Below are 21,976 nucleotides of genomic sequence, written 5' to 3'. Positions count from 1 at the left end.
ATAGATGACATAGAGAATAATAAAATAGCAGGATTGTTTTAACATTATTATCGACAACGAGTGTCAGTGTCAGTGGTCTGTCTGCCGGGGGTGGGGGGGGGGGGAGTCTATTTACTGTGTGAGGCATTGGTTGCTCCACCCACAAATGAATCTGGCAACCCTGAAGGACACACAAGCACTGGAATAGGAATATATATGAAATGGGCATTTTTGCTGTCTATAGCACATGGATATACTGAGTAAGACTCTTAATATTCACAGCTATTAGCCAATTTCATAATTTTACTATTGACAGTTGGTAAAGGTGGAAAGGAAAAAGTAAAATTATGCCATATTGCTAAAATGAGGCAAAACACCAACTTAAAAACAACAAAAATTACAAAGACTTCCAGATTTAACAACATCTTTTTATATCATTAAAAATATAGGTAGTAAAATTGTCCATTTTGTGGCTATGATCACAGGATTTCAGCTTGGAGTGAAATCAAGTCCTACATTCCAGTTTTAAGAGAGCTATTACCTGACAAAGGGAATTCCTGTAAGGAAATCTAGTGCTCTTCATTAGCAAAGAATTACTTTTAGAACTAGAAGGTAATTTAATAATCAACTGGTCCAACATCCTTACTGTACAAAGCAAAGCAAAGTCACATAGCTAGCTCATGACAGAACCAAGAGTAGAATTTCCATCTCCCAGTCTCATACTTATCCCACAGTATTGTTAATTATTTGTAACTTCCAAATTGGAAAAGGAGTAGAGAGAGTGGAATTGTGTACTCTGCTCTTGATAAGTTCTATCTTCTTGATGAAGCTTCATACTCCTCCCTGAATAATGACCTGTGTCACTAACACTTATCGTATCTACCTCATTCAAAACTCTTTTCCTTGGTGGAGGGAGACATATACAACACATAGCAATGTAAATTCTATTTATCTGTTGTACATGACATCCTCAGTACTTCTTTACCTTGTGACTGGAAGTTTGTACCTTTTGACGGCCTTCTTCTAATTCCCCTTCCTCCACCCTAACCTTTGGTAACCACAGATCTGATCTCTTTTTCTATGTGTTTGTTTGTCTGTTTTTGAGGTATAATTGACCTATAATACTATGCTAGTTCCTGGTACGCAACATAGTGATTCAATATTTCTATATATTTCAAAGTGATCACCATGGTAAGTCTAGTTACCATCTGTCACTATACAAAGATATCACATAGTTATTGACTATATTCTTCACACTGTACATTTCATACCCGTGATTCATTTATTTTGTAACTGGGGGTTTGTGCCTCTTAATCTCCCTCATCTATTTCTCTCCTTCCATAGACTTTAAATTATCTTTAGGTCATTTATAATAACTAATATAATGTAAATGCTACATAAAGAGATGTCTGTGCAGCAAATTCAAGTTTTAGTTTGTGGAACTTCCTAGAATTTTTTTTCAAATATTTTCCAAACCCTGGTTGGTTGAATCCATGGATGTAGACTCTGTGGATGTGGAGGGTCAACTGTGCCAAAGAGTTAAATGACAGGATTCCAGTCTTAAGCTGCTTTCAAATCAGTGAGACAAAACAGGAAAAGCAAATAAAAGGAAACAGCACAGGGGCTACAAAGTGGCCAAAACCATCACGAATGGATGTTTACTAGCTGGATATGAGAGAAGTCACACAGTAGTATTTTCACACAAAGTCTGCTTTCTGGGCAATATTCAAAGAAAATCTAACATTGCTCTTTAACAAATGCTTTCCCTTTCTGCATTGATCTGTACTATTATAAGCAGTAATGAAATTATCTGTTTCTGGCTACACTTCATTACACACACACACACACACACACACAATAAATTATGATTCTTAATTAATAGAATGTAATTTTTGTAAGAACAATGGCTTATTAAACCATTTCCTATAAATACTTTCAAAAGACACACAGTAACCTCTGGCCCAGTTTGTTTTGCTGTTAACAGTAACTTCTACGTTTTCATAAAGTGCAATAACAGAATCAACTTTACATAAGCATAGAATCCTCCCCTGGACTATCAAAGTCTAGAATTTTCAGAGTGGGAGCTGAGCAAGGAGCCGTGCAATAGCTGTGGGGATGTTTTCTTGTGCCGTGATCTCAGGAACAGCTTGTGTGGGCCACGTTGGAAGCTCACAGTGTCAGCTTAAGATGCCTATCCTCTTGTTGGACAAACTCAATGATTAATTCATGTTTCCTTTGCAGAATGTCAAAGGATGAGTGTCATAAGTTTAAAAATTACATCAGATATACAAAAAGATAGTAGATTAAAAAGTGTTTTCATATTGTGAAATTAAATAATTTGAGAGTTTGGAGTGTATCTAGCCAAAGTAACTGGAGTCCCTAAGAAGATAAAGCACTATTTAGTAGTAAGATGTATTTGATGGCTTTTATTGCTCCAATTTTTCAATTCTGCTTATAACATGAAGAAAGAATGCTGACTGAGAAAATTTTGTCTGTCTGTGCCAAAGTTTAAGCAACTTAATCTAACCGTATTTGAGAGAGAGAAAAGACAGAATGAATTACAAGGAAATATGTTCTTTGAAATTTCAGTGAAGTATAAAGTATTTCTATATTTTTCTGCAAGAAGTCATATGATTATATAGTTCAGCACTCTTATAGATATATAAATATAAATATGCATTATTGTGGGCAAACACAATTCTGTTATATATAAGCAAATATAGTTAAATACTGATATATACATACTTCTAATCCATTATGTATTTTTTATTCTCAAATATCCTTGACTAGAGACTAGAGTATTGGCTTTTTAAATATCTCCAATATCAGGGTTATGGTAAATAAACATGTCTACAAGTTTCAAAGTGACATACATGGTTCAGATGACTGCCAATTTAAGGCAACATTACCAGACTGTGAAAGGCAAGATTTTAAAGACAGTTGGAGAAGGACAACAAGTGAATGTCAAGTTACTATTTTTAATATAAAATTAATTAGAAACTCTCTTGCTCTTTGCTCTCCTCTTCCACTGAGGAGATAACTGCTCATTAAGATGCAAACAAAAACACCAAAGAGATACCCTGTTCTAGAAGAATGCAATTTGAACAATCAAGAGAATTTTAAATAATGTATAAATGTATCTAAGTTTTCATCCATAAAGGCTTTAGTTCTTTCATTAGAATGAGAAGTCACAAATGTACATTCTACAAAGAGAGAAAGTCGTTCAATGCTCTTGAAGAATAAGAGCAAAACCAGAACTTAGCATGTCTACAAAACTACATCGTAACAACCAACTTTATAATGTCTACACTTCACGCCTCTAACCAAAATGTGCATGCTTTTTATAATAAACATATAAAGAATTACAGTTCACATGCTTATTAAAATCCAATTTGAAAGTATATTAGTACCTATAGGCCAACTGGGTTTGATTGTCTAGATAAGTTTTCATACTTTCTGGGTATATAAGTGAATTAAGACGTATACTATCATATTTATGAGTAAAGCCTGATTTTATTATCACAGCATATACTTTCCTTTGATTTCCACTAAGCAGAGTATTGCCATTTTAGGAATAATGGACATTAAAACTTTCCCATTTTTAGCTTTAAGTTTCGTTTCCAGTTTTTTTCAGAGATTCATATTAAAAAATATCTACCTGTAGTATATTTTTACTCGAAAACCCACATCCTTCTATTTGATCAACACAGAATATAAACACAATTAAAAAATAAAGCTCCCTTTTACAATACTAAGTTTTCTGACATTACTAACAAGGCATAAAATTTTGTGCAAAATTTAAAAAATCTAGTGTTTCCGCCTAGCCTTTTACACACCTTGTTCTCGCTTCTACACCTCACAATTTGAATAACCAATTCTACACCTTGAATCCAAGTCCAGGGGAGAGTAAGGGTTACTGTTGGTCTCTTAGTTTTGGTCTCTTCAACATCAGGAAGTTGTGGTTTAGTTAATGGCACACAGATTCTTCTCACAAGAGTAGAAGACCCAAAGCTTTTACAGTATTATAACCACATTTACTTCCTATAACTCTTAAGATGGTCTAAATCATCATAAGCCTCCTCCTGACCTTTCAAAAACTGCAGCTTCCTTGCATGGTGAGAACATAGTTTGAGAGTAGTCCTAACAGTAACTTCATGTCCAAGGAATCTGATGAGGACTTCTTCCTCACAAAGGCGCTATTGGAGAGGCTGATATGACTGGTTTTCTGCCAATAGACCCGCTGTAGAGATTGGTCTCCAGTGATCATTTTTCCCCCAAATGGCAGTTGGAACATGCCCATTAGGATGGCTCTGGAAGTATTCTTCAGTAACTTGCAGAGGCCCAGCCGAGGTCTTGTCAGATGATCTGAGAAAAGCAGTGAAGGCATCCCAGTGACAGGCTGTCAGATTGTCATGTCTGATATCTTTCTGCAGTAAAAATCTCCATGCGTTTAAAATACGCTGTATTTTAAAAATCACACAGACCTAGATGTGTAATTTTTAGCTATGTTTATTATATACAATACAAGTAAGTTTAACATCATTTATTAAAAAGACACACACTCTCTTTAAATGAACTTTCTTTTGCAATAAATGAAATGCGCAGCATTTTATTCCTAAAATATTCCAACTTTTATTTTGGAAAATTTAATAAATTAATAATTTTAATTTAGAGAAGGTTACACCCAAAATAAGAAGTTCTTGTCCATACAGAGGTTATATACTATCAAAAATAATAAACTAATTTATAAATAAATATGTAACATGACAAATGATGGTGAGTGCTATAAAGATAAATAAGGCAGGGGAATAGGGAAGTGAGGAGCTGGTGTTCAGATTTTAGAGAAGGTGGGAAGATTAGGTAGATCAGGAAGGCAAAAAACAAAAGGAGGAGGTCACACTGATTCTTGAAGACTATCAGGTATCACCCTTGGCTCTGCTACTGTGGTATTACGGGCATTTGAACCTGAGATTTTCCTTCATGTCACCATTTGATTTTTCTGTAAAATAATGACTTACACTTCTCAAATTTTAACACATAATTGACTGCAAAAATATTATTGGTAAATATCTGAAAAGAACACAGTGATTAAAGTGAATGCATCAGAAAGGAACTTAATGAGCTCCATTTAACTTCAGATATCAACCTAGGTCATTTACCCTTATTAGTTAAAACTCATAATTATTATTTCCATTTATGGATAAAGAAATGGATACTTAAGAGGATTAAATGACTCCCTAAAATCAGAAAGACTGTAAGTGGCAAAGGTAGGGTTTTGATCTGGGTTCCTGATTGAGATTATTTAATAGTCTACCAAGCTCCAGAAAGAAACTGCTCTTGTTTTACGATGAATATAAGGTAGCTTATTCTATATGGTGTCAATTTGTGTTACTTAAATAAAATCTAATTTGCTGTGAAATTTATGCCTAGGTCCATAAATCACTTGAGACAACGGAGTAACGCGGTAGCCCTGTTCTCTACACAACTAAAGACCAAGTTTCACTAACACCAATTTTCCCTCTGTGGCAAACAATGAAGCTCATTTGTCTTGAGAAGTATATTAATAAACTTTTGTGGAAAAATGATACAACATCTGAGAAATGATATCAATCTGTGGGAAATACCAAAGCCAGAGGCAAGTACTCAAAAGAAGATCTTAAACCAATCTTTTGAATTGTTTGGCATCCTTTCATATACACATATATTCTCATCAAGAGTCAGTCTTCATTATCTCCTCAGGCCTTTGACAGTGGTGAGTCACTTATACTATGTTTCTTGGACAGAAGACAACAATACCTCTAAAACACTAAAAGTTCACTTATCATTGATACTTGAATTTTAAATCCCCTTTTGGCAAAATCTGTTAAGTTCCAATCCTCAAATGACACTCCAAAGGGGTGATTTTGTTTTGTTTTGTTTTGTTTTGTTTTGTTTTGCTTAAACAATGAACAAGACCCTCATGTGGTTCTTCTGTCCTTTACTCAGGATTTCTTGACCCTGAAATATTAGAAGTCTCAAATTTGGAAAAGGATCATATTTTTGCATGGATACAATAGAAAACTGGTAAAATGGTATACAGAAGCTACTTGATTACACTAAAATAAACTTTTCTCCCCAATAAAAGAACTAGGAAGTTACCAACATTCTCAAAGCTATTAAAATCAAAGTGATTGACTAACATTCGTATAACATGTGGTTTGCTGAAGGTGTAGAATAAATAACTTACATGGAGATCCCAAAATATCTAGTGAGTTCATCTGCAGATGACAGCAAAAATTTCACCCACCTCTAGACTTCAAGTTCTTTAATTGTAAAAATCTATCACCACTATGTCTCTGTATCTAGCACAGAACCTGGCAAATAATAGATGCTTGCTTAAAATGTCTTGACTAAATGGAAATTTCTAAATCATTCAATATACAGATCCAATCCTATCACTCCTACCCATGCTTAAAATCCTTCAATGTTTTCCCATTGCTCTTGGAATAAAGACTGAAATTCTCAACAGAGTCTGCCAGGACCTGCTGGTTGAGCACCCACTCACTTCTCCAGGCTTGTTTCACATGAAACTCCTACCTTACTGTTGCTGCTAACTTAGATTTTTCCTGGACCTTGGAGACACCATCCTCCCTCCCACAGAGTAAAACATATACATTATATAATGATTTTTTAAAATACTTCCAAATACAAATGTACAGAAGTATCAAGATTATAAAATAGGCTCTAAATATCTAACCCAGATTAAATCAGCAATACTATTCGGCTAAAGTCATCTTTTTCTCTGGCTCTTAAAAAAAAAAAAAAAATAGGGCAGAGCTCACTATCTCACTTCATTCAAGGGTCTGCTGAGAAAGGTCTTCGCTTACCACTGCCCGGAGATGACATCCCTCCCTCACCTTTCCATCTTCTTGTTTTGTTTTATTTTTCATTGCATTTTTTAACTACCCAACATATTATATATTTATTTGCTAAAATGTTTGTTATCCCCCTTTTTATTTCTTGTTATTTCCCTTTTTAGAATGTAAGCTAAACAAATATGTTGCTGTAGCTGAAGGTCCATCCAACACATTTCATTTCCCCTTCACCCCACTTCAGATATCAATAAGGCTCCAAAGTTCTATGTGTGGCATTTCCTTTTTCTAAGAACATGTGTCTTGATGACAAAGATACTACATAGTCCTCTTCCCCCCTATTTTTTTTGCCCGGTTAATATCTATCCATCCTCCAAATTTCAACTGATGTGTTGCTTCCTCAGACAGGCTTCCGCACTACCCTGTTTATTTCTTTGTACTCCTTCTTCTCTGCAATTGTGACAGTTATCATTTCACTGTTGTTTGTGTGAATACTGAATAGTCTGCCTCTCTCTGCCACTAGACTGGAAGCTCTATGAGGTGGGGTAGATTCTGTGTTTGCTTATCATCCCTGACACGTTGCAAGTGCTCAGGAAATGTGGGGGAATGAATGGATTGAGCTGTAGCATCATTCAAACGAAATGATTCCTGTCTGAACTCCTGCACATGAAAACCCTGACTCACTAAGGCCAGGAATCAGTCATTTCCTTGGCCAGATTTCCCTTCTCCATTTTCCTACAAATGAAGTTGGTTTGCCTGGCTGACATGAAACGAGGATAAAAAGGGAACAATTTCTATTTGTCATACAGATATTTTTTCCCGCAATTTTTATTATACTTCTGGAGAGCCTCCCATTCATCTCTGTGAATTGGCCAGTGCACATACTGTTTCATATTTTAAGACAAACAATTTTATTTCAACACATTCCAGATCTAGGAGTCACCAAATTATATTCAGACACCAAAGAGAAAACTACTTCGCGCTATTTACTGATGTTTCAGTGAATCAAGTGGAAAGATTTCATATTGCTGCCTCAGGACTCTCAAAAACCTTCCATGTGAAATATGAGACCCAGTTCCCTGAAGTTCCTGCTCAAAGCTCATGTATTATTGGATCAAATTACACAGCATTTGTATTTTGAAACTGAACCCTTTTTCCTCTGCCTCTATCTTCTCACATTTTCTCCAAACAATGTGTACATACACACCTACACAAACACACACACACACCCCTGGATCAATAATTCAGACTCAGACACTTTCTAATTTTTCATCAACAATATGGAAATACTTAATCCTATGCCTATATTAGCATATAATCATTTGTTTAATTTTACAAAAAACACACAAGTAAAAGCTCAAAAAAACTTAAAATTTTTTGACTGAGGACTCTAAACATATATTGCTACATAAAAGTAGATTTCAACAGAAAATTTCTTCAGGCCACATAGAACCCTTATACCTACTTTCACTGAAGGCACAATTATGTCTTCAGTTTATGACTAAGAAGACCAGAAAAGTAATATAAATTATGTTATAAAAACGATCTTAAAAGTTTTATTAGATGTTCTGCAATCATATAAAGGGAAAACATGTTTTTGAGATGAATAAATAGTGCTTACATTGCACAGATCATCAATTCAATACGTATTCTTTTAAATATGGGCAAAGACAAATCAATATAAAGTATATATAACTTTGATATATAATGTATACTAACAATTCATGACAAAACCCCAGAATTTAGATATTTAGAAGCAATTTCCCAAAGTGTTTCTCTGAAGTCATTAACTCAGTCATTATTTAAACATACATTTTTATGGAAAATGTATTTAGTGTTTCTGGTATTTATCCAGATGTTTGAAACTCTAATTCCTATAGCAACCTGACAACATGGATTAATTATGTGAACTAGGGTGGACTGTATTGGGCTGGAGGGTCCATGGCAGAAGTTTGTGACTTTTGCTTTAAAGAAAGATGAAAACCTCTCCTACATATACCATTTTTCCCCCTTTGTGGCAATACTTTTGAAATTAATTAATTCACCTTATACAGCACTGTGCTAGGTTACGTGTTAGGTATTATTTAAGCTGTCCCCAAAGTGCAAAGAATAACAAAACTGTGTTTCTGTTTCTAGGCACCTATCATCTAGTGGGCTAGACAGTCACATAATTGGAAAAATGATAAGCAAGAGTAATAAGAGCAATGACAGACATTGACAGAAGTACGCCCAGGATATCACAGGAACATGGGTTAGAGTCACATCGCTCACTGGAGTCAGGAGCTCTACAAGACAGGTAAGAATTAATGGGAGTCAGAATTGGCAAAAGGCTGGGGATGTGAAGAGAAAGCCTCCAGACAAAGAGTTCAGCAGAAGCAGAAGCCCTGAGAGAAGAAACAGCTTAGTGTCTGAAAGAAACGACTATCGCTGAAGTGTTACATAGAATATGAGACATGGAGTGGCTGGAGGTGAAACTGAAGAACTTGACAAAGGCCAGGTCATGGATGAACTTGTGGCATACTAAGGGGTTGAATCCTAATCCATATGCCAAGTGAATTTACTCTTATCGCCAAATCTTACATGATGTAGCTGGTGGCTCAGTTTCTGTTTTGAGAAAGATTCTGAATGAATATTAGGATTTATTAAAACAGAATATTTTAGTTACTAAATTTTCCATAGATGCAAGGGAGTCGTGGCACTGATGCTGTATTTGCTATTCCCCTTACACAGAGTTGATACCTTTCAGGGTATGTGTGGGGCACCATGTTTTATTTAACTGTAGATTGCTCAGGCAAGACTTGGAATGGAGAAACAAACTCAGAGGGTTTTGTGCAGTTCACAAGGAGAGCTGATGAGAGTCCTAACCTGGAGCAGTGGGAATACACAGGGAGAGGAAGGAAGGTTTCAAGAAAAGTTTAGAAGGCTGTATTAGGAGGAGTCAGATATGGGTGACAATGTTGAGGGAGGAGGCACAGATGACTCAAATTTCAGCTTGGAAAACTGGTTCATTCTGATGCCATCACCTTGGAGAGAAAGAGTAAGAGTAACAACAATTCAAAGAGGAAAACGCTGAGATATGGCTTTGAGATTTAAGATACTGGTAGAGCCACCGAGAGAGCAGGGGATTTGTGGCTCAAGTGAGAACTCATTTTGTGGGAGATGAAAACTGGGGAAACTCCTATAGTAAGAATTGATATTATGGGAATCAGTTTGCTCACCTAGAAACACTATGTAGAGCGTAGGGAGAAGAAATTCAAGGGTGATAGAAAATAGTGTTCCTGGGGACTTAGAGGAGGAATGGTGAAAGATTAGAATGGAAAGAATGGGGAGAGTCACAGAAGTTAACAGAATCTCAAACTGGGTGGTTGTCCAAGTCAAATGTGTGAAGAAGTCCAATAAAGAGCTACATATGCCCCTTGGATTTGCAACTAAGAGCCCACTAGGTGTTCACAGTAGCAGAGTAGTTTCAGCAGCATTATAAAGGCAGAAATTATTTCTTAAATTAACTTTAAAGCTTTCCATATGTTTATTCAATAAATGAAAGCAAGGTTATGATTTCTTCCTTGTACATATAAGATACAAATAAAATATTAATTTGAAAATAGGCCATGCCCATACTATTTTAAATATACAGAGGATGAATTACATTTTAATTAAAATATGTATGAGCTTCAGGATGCCTATAGTCTAACAGGTTAGACACTAGATATAAAGGTGTTCTATAAGGAAAAACTATTTTACATTTATTTATTATTTACTTACTTTTACATATGTTTATTTCATTATCATTGCCTTTTGCAAATATTTCTCTAAATTATTATTTCTCAAAGAAGCATACAGGGTTTATTAATACATATTACTTAAAAAGGATTCTTTTAAAATAGATTAGCAGTTGGAGATATTTTACATTATATGAAATTATCTTTGAAATATTATTTAAACATGTGCAAACAAATTAGGGCTTTGCTTTTGAGCAAGGTGTGAATCATAATTTAAAATGGGAAGTGGGAAGAAAAGCAGGGCAAGTTAAGTTAGTCTACTTCCCAAACTCATAGGGTGGCAGGTCCTTGTCCTAATGAATGGAGTCTTTTAACATCATGTCCAATAGGGAACTCTCCAAATATTAGGGACCCTCATAGCATGACGGTGAGGAAAGGTCTTAGATCTGTGATTTCTAATCCAGAAACTACACTGGGCTTACCTGGGAGTCTTTTCAAAATACACATGCCAAGCCTCCACTCCAGACCTACTGAGGCAGAATATCCAGGAATGGGTCCAAGGCAAGTGCGCTCTGAAAAGGCCCCTGGGGTGACTCCGATGCTGTACGTAGCTAAGAATCGCTGTCTTACTTACATGGGAGTGAGAATTGCTCAACCCACAGATTATGGCCTCCAGTCTTGATTTTGTCTACTTCAATAAAATGTCATGATGCAGACAGAATTACTCCTGAAGTTCCTCCATCCACCAGAAAAATGTAACTTCACCTGTACCAGAAAAGCTTCACGGTGGGCAACAGATTGTTATGGGTTTTCCATTTCTCCACCAGGGCATGGAGAGAGATCCTAGGAGTGCCTCTGCCAGGTTTCAGCTCCTTTTTCTAAAACTTCAGTTTATGAGTCTATGTTTTTCAGTTAAACCAGAGTGTAAAGGGTGGTACACCCAGATTTAAAAAATTACAATTTTAAAAACTGAACTTGAGGTAATTGAATTTTGTTTATTATATCAGCTATTTAGATACATAATACAACTGTACAAACCATACACAAGCATAAAGTGGCACATTTTCAAAAATAAGAATATTGGATATAACATGAAGGTCTGATATTAAATGGTTAAAGTATTTAAACAGTTTGTTAATTATGCTTGTTTCTTACCTACACTCTCCCTTTTTCAGTTAATAGGATGGAACCTGAAATGAGTAGAGGGGAACACTCAGCTGCATGCCCCCTCCTCCCTCCCTTCCTTCCTCACTTACACTCCCATGTATGGCCAGACATCCCTCTGCCTTCAAAGAGGGCTACTACTGTACCCTTGGGAGTAGCAACTGACAAAATATGTGTGTATGGGTGTGTGTGCACGTGTGTGCATACTAGGGCATATTTTCCTTCATGATGAAGGAAAGCTACAGTTCCAGTAAACACGGATGGAATGAACTGCTTAGAGTATATTATTAGAGAGAGAGACAGACAGACAGACAGACAGGCAGACAGAGACAGAGAGAGAGAGCTTCTAATATGTTGGTGCTTTTGCTGATCCATAATATGTTTTAAATTTTCACAAGTGTAATCACTATCAGTCTTATTTTTACCAGGTATAATTCACAAACTGTTTAATTCTTTCTCCATTGCTAAAGAAGAACGGAAAATATTTATAATGTAGGCATCATTAGAAAGTAATGTTCCACTTTTCTGGTTGGATGCAAATGGCAGGAATAGATGGTTGTGCAGCTTTTTTGAAATAATCATCCTATTTCTGCTCCAGCATCTTACCCACGCCCCAAGAACTACAGCTCTAAGGAACTAAGTCCCTCTCAGAGTTATCTGTTCTTAACATACAAAATTGTCTAAGTCATTAAATGATTCTTCTTTGGTGCTCTTGATCTAGATCACAAATCTGAGAACTTGGAAAACAGAAATTAGCAAAGACAAAAATGATAGGCTGAGTATATTTTAGACTTCTTTGAAAAAAGAAAAGAGTTGGATTTACTTAAACATGTATAACATGTTCTTCAATGAGAACAGAACAAAAAGAAACTATATGAAATTTCAGGAGAAACAATTTAGATTTTACGTACGAAGTGATTGAGATTTGCAAATAGATTTTAAATATCTATAAGCCCATTCTCATTGGTTTTCTCTGTGGAACCATCCTCTTGCTTGCTTTGATTCCAGACTCACTAGCCTCCTTTCAGCTCCTACTTACTCTAAGCCCAGACCTTTGAATATGCTATTCACTTTTTCAGGTTGTTACTCACAACAAATTCATTTACCCTACCAATATTCATGAAATAGAGTTGATCCTCTGTAATCATGGGTACCACACCCATGGATTTAACTAACTGCATAGTATGCTCACGATTCTTGGTTGGTTGAATCCAGGGATGCAGCATCCGCCCATGCAGAACCCATGGATGTGGGGTGACTATGGGACCTGACCGTCCATGAATTTTGGTATCTGTGGTGGATCTTGGAACCAGTCCCCTGTGGATACTGAGGAATGCCTGTACCTATTATATGACAGACACATTTCTAGGCACTGGGGATATGTCAGTGTAAAAAAGAGAGCCACCTTTGCCGTCATGGACTTGTATTATGTAAAGGGTGGTGGAATTACTTCATGATTTCTCAAACTTGGCACAGTGGACATTCAGACCCAGATAATTCTTTATTTTGGGGTCCTATACTATGTCTTGTAGGATGTTAGGTAGCATCCATGCCCTCTACCCATTAGATGCCAGTAGCACTCCTTCAGCTGTGACAACTCAAAAATTCTCCAGACATTGCCAGTTGTCTCCTGGGAGGAGCAAAATCACTCTCAGTTGAGAAGCACTGGGTTACTCAGTAGCAACTGTTACAGTTGTGACTTTATGTTTATTGTAGTAATTATTAGAATACTCTCTTCTCCCACAAAATGATACCTGTTCCTGCAGAACACACAGTATCTGTTTTTCTTGGACAATGACTAGTATACAGTAAGCACTAAATAAATACTTGTTAAGGGATGAATGATTAAACCAATACTCAGCTCTCTTAAATCTGAGTCAAACATTTTTATGTTAGCTCTTTCTGCTTACCCTTCAGCCTACTCACTAAAACTGTATTGTAATTGCCTACCACTTTGGTCTGTCCCATCTCTCTCTCATCCACCATGTTGAACATTCCTTAAAGGCAGAGAATGTGTCTGATCCATCTTCATATTCTCACTTCCTAACACAGTACTTGATGGAAAAATACCTAAAGAATGGATGGATGAATAGCAACCCTAATAATTTCTAAGTATCCAGCAAGGGGTAGGCATCAAGCTAGTTCATTTGTGTGACACATATCCCTTTTCTTCTTTACAAGAAATTTGGAAAGAAATGATATAACCTCTACTTTTATAGAGCAGGAACCTTAGAGATAAAATAACATGCCCTAGGCATAATGTGGTACAGTTAGAAGCTGAGCTTCCTAGGTCTCATGCTAAAACCCAGAGAATTACCCTGACTATACAGGTGGAAATTTCCTTGCTTTGTCTATGAGACCCAGTAAGTGATAGAGTTAGGAAATGGGAAATTTAAAATAACCCCATATTTTTCAATTCACAGATGAATATTATTTCAAATTACTATTTGGACCCAAGTAACTTAAGAAGAAATGAATAAATCATGTTGTGAGTAAGATGAGTTCCTAAACCTAGGTTTTTTTCGGGTGGCCAAAATTTCATTTGAAAACTAAATATACAGTGCATGGACACTGACAATGGAATGTCTATTTAGTCAAAATTAAATTTTTAGTCAAATTTATGTTTATTTAACTAATAATATATCTGCCATGTAACACTTTATTGTGGAATCAATGGTAAGTTTTAAATATAAAATGATTTTTAAATCTTAAGATATTCGATCCTCAACCTCTTCAAAAGACTTAGATTTTAAGAAATAACATGGTTTTGGAATACAGTGCTCAATAAACTATCAAAAAGCTCACACGTTACATTTCTAGTGACAGATTTTATAATTAGTTTATTTCTTTCTTATCTTTCCAACTTTTATTTATCTTCTTGTTTATTTAGTTTGTGGGGTTTTTTTTTGGGGGGGGGAGGGAATTAGTTTTATTTATTTATTTGTTTATTTATTTATTTTAATGGAGGTACTGGGGATTGAACCCAGGACCTCCTGCATCCTAGGTATACACTCTACCACTGAGCTATACCCTCCCCTCTATAATTTGTTTAAATATGCCTTCACCTTTCCTCCAGCCACAGATTAAAATAATAAATTTATATATCAGACAAAATTTTAACCAACTTTATAAGAGGAGAAAAAAACTTCAGAAATGCAATTTCTGCCTACAGGAAATGTATTAAAAGGTAGAATTTAAAACATACTCACTCCTGACTATTTGAACATTAGAACAGAAGTATCATAGAACAAAGCAGGTAATATTACAGTAATGCCAATGTCTCAAGTGTGGGCTTCACCATTTTTAGAGCAATCTCATTTACTTCGTGCAGAACCCTCACAATTCTAAAAGATAGGTTTGGTAACAATTATTACTTTACATATTGTTCTGAGAAATTGGAGATTTATATGATTTAAAACACATTTTCAAGTTTACTGAGAGGGTAAAAATGGACTAATTTAAAGCAATTCACACATGAATGTTGGTTCCAACCTAACATCCTGCTTACTCAGACAGATGATTATGTAGATGGTAACTAAGAAAAATGGGAAGACGTAAGGGCTATTAGGTTAACATTTTATCCAAGTTCCAGTCTAAAGGTGCTGTTGTATTTCCTTGGTATTTATTAATATTCTTTTTTCTTGAAATACATTTAATTCTATGACTGGTTTTAAAATTTCTAAATAATATTTGTTACTAATTTTTACAGGGTGTAAGTCTGGCAGTTTTCTTTGACAGAAATCAATTGACCCTACTGAAGAGTAACTCAGGCTTCCCTCCAGAAACGCCTTTATAGAGCTAGTTTTCTAACTTAAGGTCATACCTACAGGGTATTATTTGTATCTTCTGAATGGAGGGTTTTTCTCATGTTATGATAGTAAAATTTACTGTAATCTACCCGTTGCTCCAGGTTCAGTCACTTTTTATTAAGTGATTATGTGCGCAAATTGTTTCAACTACTTTCATTGCTTGGAGCAGTGGTTTTCAACTTGCATCTGTTAAAAATGCACTGAAGGGCAAATTTATCTTGAGAGTTTTCTCTCATTAGAAAGTGGTGCCAGTATTGCCTAGTTACAAAGCCAGGACTTACGTAAGTTCCTGGTCTCTGAACTTCCAAAGGACTTCTTATACCTTGTCACTCATTTGGCATTCATGTACTTAAGACCATAAATTGGTTAACTTTTCAATGATTTAATATTATTTCTCAACATAACTATAAGCCATCATGTCTGAAACTTTGTTATATTTCCTTTCATCTTAACAAGACTCAAAGCTAATGAATATAGTTGGTGCTCAGTAAATATTTGTTAAGAAGATTAGCCAATTTGACCATAAACTGATTTAACCAAAATGAGCTTAAACCATCCCCACTTAAGATCAGAACCAGAATTAAAATGATCAAAGCACTGCACTGTTGCTGTAAGTGGGGTTCAATTTAATTCAAATCACTAAAACAAACCTAATAAATTCAGCTCAATTTCAAATAGATTGGAATCAAATAGTTATTTACTAAAACATACTACTTTAGGACATAAGAGAAACAGTGAGATGGAAAATGAAAGAGTCTGGGACGCTCACAACATCCAGTTCCCCCTGAACGTGCTTGGCAGCAACAATGGCAGGATGGAATTCCATCCAGGGCAATTCTATTCAAGGAAGAGCTCCCCACTAATATCCCTTTAATAGCCTTTGCAAAAATTATGAGAAAAATTATGTTTGATTTTCTTCTCACTCTAAATTCAAACAAAACACTTCTCTCTCTTTGTTCTCTTTTCTTGTTTGAGAAGGAAAATTAGGGGAAAATGTTGACAGAAAAAAAAAGATTTGAAGTCAGGAAAAAATAATTATTGTAACATTCTTTTAAGTTCTTGTGTTCCCTTAACTTGTTTACATGCATTCATGCATGTGCACAAACATGAAATATATTCATTTGATATATACACATACATATATATCATTGATACATATTTCATAAACATTGCCAAAATATTGCTTTGAATATTTGAGTTATAGGCTAGAAAAGTAGAAAATACAAGAATCTATTCAAAAGCACTTGAATACTATAAAAATGCCTTTTTATTGATGATTTAAATATCTAACATTCCCATCTCTCCATCTTCTCCAATAGCTGAACTACAGAAGCAGATACTATAAGAGAGTGCATAATCCCCAAATCTTGCATTTATCATGTACTTAATATACATTTACTTTCTTTTTATGTGTTGATTAAATTATTATAAGAATTATTTTCCATTCCAACACTAAAAGGAAGCTAAATATGGAGAAAATGCAAGTTCTCCCCCCCAAAAAAAGCCCTGCTGAAATTAAATTTAGAGCTTAGACTAGCCAGTTAAACGCAAATAACTTATTAATATATAAATATCTAGATATAGATATCTAAACATCTGGATATGCTTTGTGTCCTGAGAACAATTACCTACACATAGGTTATATAATTGGTATACACTGAAATCAGCTACTTCTAGCATTTTGTTTTGAATTCTGAAAAAAATAAAAATAAAAGTATTATAAAACAGAAGTCCCTGGAAGAGATTACATTGGTTACTTGGTTCAAACCCTTACTTTAGGAATGAAGGAACGGGGATCTAGACAGTTTAACTGACCTCTTTTTGAAACCTGAAATATCACCGTGGATTCCATTTCTACTAAGTGAGGAGTCTGGTTAGCAGTTCTTCAAATAGTGGCATTATTTACAGCATCCGTTTCACTGAAAGGGGTGTCTTTTGTCTGTTTGGTAACTTGTTTTGCAGAGTCATACAGTTTCACCGGCGCTCTCCCCTGATTGCAGTTCCTGCTTTGTTGCTGAGCCTGTCCTTCAACGGCTTTGCTCAAATGTTACTCCTTCTTAATTTATGGCTTCTTTGGTCATCCCAGCTGGAAGTGATCTTTACCTCCTCTGATCCACTACAGCAATTACCACATTTTGTCTTGTAATTCAACATGGCTTAGCGGAAGTGAATGGATGGATTCTGAAGTTAAGCAGATAGGGGTCAAATTTTGGTTTTGCTGCTTATAAGCAAACAAAATGTGGGCATGTCAGTCAGCTTCTCTGAGCCATAGTTATGGACAATTACAACTACATTAACTCTATTTGTTTTTACCCTTCCTGCAATATGGTAACCAAACATATTAATCAGCTAGAAAAGTTTAAAATCAGTATGTCATATACACTTTTCAAATATTTACTAAGTATCTTCAACATGCCAAATCCCAACTAGATTCCTTCAAAATTTGAAAGTCACATGGTCATTTATATAACTCTATTTCCAATCTTCCTAACTGGAATACTCACATCTTCTTAACAGGGACTAAAGAAAAAACTATATATTATTTTATATTCCATAGTACTACAGTAAGTATTTGACAGATAGTTGAAAAAATGAATGAGAAATTAATTGATAATTACTCTTATTGGTAACTTGATTGACAAGTTGTCAGAAAATGTTACAAACTGATTAAGCGCTAAGAACGCATTCTACACAAGAATGAACTATTTTTATTACTAATGTTAATCTATCTAAAAATGAAAACTAGATTTGCACTTTAGATGCAATTAATGCATATCTTTGCACGAAGAAATATACATTTGAATCATTAATATATTTCACAGGAAATTTTATTAAGCGAAATAAAGCTTCTATTAACATTTCTACATGGCTTGAATGGTTGACAATATAAAGATATCTGAACCCTCTGCAAAAATTGTTAAATCAATGGGAGAAAACATGATTTCTACTTATTAAATACATCTATGATTTATTTTTTCATATCAGCATATTATAACTCCTTCAATACCCAAAGCCATCAAAGAACTAGGGCTAAATTACAAATGTCTGCCAAAGCATGGCACAATGGTTTGCATACTTAAATGCTTCAACACTCAAACCCTACAACTAGAAAGAAGTATGGTCAACACAAGCAAATTCATCTTTATTTTATTCTCCAAAAGGGTTAATGCTCAAAGAATCCTTTGTTTTATGACAAGTGTAATGTGAGGACCCTCGGAATCCTGATTTATCATTGCTCCTTTTTTTTTTCTCTTTCTTTCCTTGTGTAATTTTTAAGTGCTTGCGATCCACATTGGATAAAAAAGACATTTGAGGTTGAGAGCTGGGGAGGTTCAGGGTGGGAGGGAGAGGGCTATTTTGAATCTTGTGACAGTGAGGTTTCGTTCAACTAAGGAGCTCTCTGTGGGTTTCTGGCATTGTAAGTGTTTTGTCTGCTTGCAAGCGAGCAGCTGATGGATGGGGAAAATGTTCATTGATTTGTAGTGCCTGCACTGCAGCCAACCAGCACTAGAATGAGGTGGCACCATCATGAATCTCTCAACTATGCATATTTATATGCAGCTGCTGTACTTCTAAACCTCCAGTGAATACAAAGTACTTGTGTGGCCACCAGTTCACACAATGCGGTCCTGCCGCATGCTCTGATTTAACTACTGTATGGAAGAATAGACTTGGGGGGGCTCGGTGGGATACAGAATGGAGAGGTAAGCATGGAGAGAGAAAAGACCCCTGCACAATTCCTTTTTCTTAGATAGTCAAGAGAATGAAATGAATGTGGGAACAAGTAGGGAACATTGTAATAAATGCTTTACGTGCTTGAATCTCAAGTTGCAAAATTGATTAATGGAAATGAAATCCTTTTAAAGATGGTGTTTTCAGTGAGAAAGGCTTTGGGACTACATGATAATGATGTGGTTAAAATATGCTGGCACCATTGAAATCATCACAGCACTGAGCTGCATGCATGAGAAAGTCCCTCCCTTGGGTAAACCACAGCTTCATATAGAGAAAGAGATGAGATGCTACACTTGGGTAGGGGTAGGGAGGGGTGAGGAGGAAAGGAGAAATAAGAATCTTTAACAGCACTGGGAAGAAAATTTAAGTGAAGTGAAAATATGAGGTTATTTAAAAAAGACAGATGAAAGAGAATTCATTTTAGAATAGAAAATGGAGCAGGAGGGGTGGTTTAGAAGCATGAAAGCTATTGGGTGAGGTTGAGAGCCGAAAGCTTAGAAGAAACGAAGAAATATAATGTGAGCAGGAAAACAAATGAAAGGGATAAAAGAAACAGATAGGAATTGTCAGGTGAGAATCCTCTCTTACAAAAAACCCAAAATATTTATTTGAGATATGCACCCATATATTTAGAATTAGAGAGTGTACGTAGTTTTATAAAAATGTCATTATTTTACTGGACTGCAAAATTTCAGGCACAGTAAATTTGTAAGGCTGGAAATATTTAGACTTGATCAGTTATCTTCTTTTTCCCAGCATCAGAAACAAAGAATTGAAGAGACAAGAGAGGAATGGGGGAAATTGAAAATCACACAGAACCAACACCTACTAACTATGAAATCATTCTCATTCATAAAGTTCTGAAGACCAAATTCAGGTAAACGCTACCGACAATAATAGTCCCACAGTGCATCTGACAGTTCATTTTATTATCAGATTAGGGCTCATCTCCAAGATAAACTGTATCAGAGCAACATCAAATGTAAAGTCAAATTCAGTATCTGGGTACTGTTTGATTCCATTATCAAAAATAAGCTTTAGACTTTTCCACATAGAGTTAAAGCACTAATTCAGCCCAAATTACAGCTGCTCTTTTGACCAGTACATAAAATGGCCTTCTTCCAAATAATTCTCTTTGAGTGTTCTAGGCAGGGTGTCAAACCTTATCTCCCACGAGTCTAGAGAAGATGGATTGAACATTGAAAGTTATAATGCCAGAGCATATTCAATGTTGATATTATATTATAGCCATTTAACCTTCATTAAACATGTCCAGATTTTTAAAACAAAACACAAAACCTCAACATTGATCAGGAGTTTCTCTCGTCTGGCGTAGAAACGCCCTGCAATACAGTAATATTAGACTCTGGGTTAGCCATGTACTCCACCCAGTGGCTTGTCAGAGTAAAAATGCCTTTTATAAAGGCTAAATCTGACCTAATTTCCTTCTATTTTTCAGCCCTGAGTGTAGTAAAATGTTAGATAAATATATGAAATGTAACATGAACTTTACTCTTCATAATGACTAAGTAGGAAGGCACATTACCGTTTTCAAAAAGATCATGTTTTCGAATTTTTCAATTAAAAACAAGCAAAATCTTTAATGCAGCTCTCATATAAGGATTATAAATTAGCTAGTGAGTGTGTGTGTATGTATACATGCATTGATAAGTCACTGTTTCTGGAGTCATATAAGAAAGCATTGATTTACACTAATAAATGATAAACAGCATTTTCCTGATGGAGAAACCAAATTGGAATGTTAAACAAGCAAATAAACAAAAAAGGCAAGGCAAACCACTGATGACTACTAGAATGCATAAAAAATGGGCTCCTCAGATTAACTAAAGTTCTGGTTAAATGTCTAACCAGAACATTTTTCCCAATGCTGCTGAAATATCTAAAATTCAGTTCATTCAAGCCCTTGTCCTACTTGGCAGTGAACAGAGGAGATATAATGAAATCTGTCTTTTGTGATTTACTTTATGATGATCAAAGATCACTAGTCATCAGAGATATTGTGACTTGGATAAATGATGTTCTGAGATTAGGTTTCCCCCAGGAAGTTACATTTTAAAACTTTTGGTGGTCATTTGCTTCTTACAAAAATTGAGCAGAAATGAAAACTGAATTAGAGTTTAGATATCTAATCCTGGGTTGGAATTTTCCCCTATTAAGCATGGAGGCATGTAAAAGCCCATATTCCCATTTAACAGATGAAGGGAGAGTAGGAAAAAATGTTTCAAGCTATATGGCTAGCCAACATTTTAGAGCTTGAACAAAAATTAAGATAATATTAATGAGGTAAATACATGGTAGGAAGCAATTCTCGACTACATGAAAGGCAACTTATTATTCTTATCTTAAATTGCCATTAAAACAGATATTTGATATTAGGCAAGTCACAATGCTTTTGAACCAAAATTTCTTTACATATTAAAGAATGTACCACTAAAACTAATTAACACTACCAAGGAGGAAGAGGATTAATAATTCCTAACTTTGTTTACATAATGAACCTTTGAAGAATCTAATGAAATCCATGAACACCTCCCTGGCAAATGTTCATATCTATAGACCCACAATGATTTTCATATAATTTTAAGATTTCAAGAATCTCCTGCCAGATCTATATGGAAATCATGAACTTCATCCAAAAAGCTGTGAATAATGGTTTATTAATTTGTATATCTCAACTAATAGACTAAGTCATTTATTT

General features: G+C 35.3%; 1 protein-coding gene and 1 non-coding gene across 7 annotated transcripts in view; both read right to left on the bottom strand.

The window, feature by feature from the left end:
* Positions 1-21,976, bottom strand: part of LOC105086820 (uncharacterized) — a 380,981-nt gene that overhangs the window by 142,553 nt on the left and 216,452 nt on the right. The gene's annotated exons all lie outside the window — the stretch shown is intronic.
* TRNAP-AGG (transfer RNA proline (anticodon AGG)) lies at positions 14,676-14,748 on the bottom strand. The gene has a single exon. It is a non-coding gene; the product is annotated as a tRNA-Pro (tRNA).

Source organism: Camelus dromedarius, chromosome 2, assembly GCF_036321535.1.
Source record: "Camelus dromedarius isolate mCamDro1 chromosome 2, mCamDro1.pat, whole genome shotgun sequence".
In the NCBI taxonomy this organism is placed as follows: Eukaryota; Metazoa; Chordata; class Mammalia; order Artiodactyla; family Camelidae; genus Camelus; species Camelus dromedarius.
The sequence above is the reverse complement of the archived record's forward strand: the minus strand, read 5'-3'. Positions and strand labels throughout refer to the sequence as shown.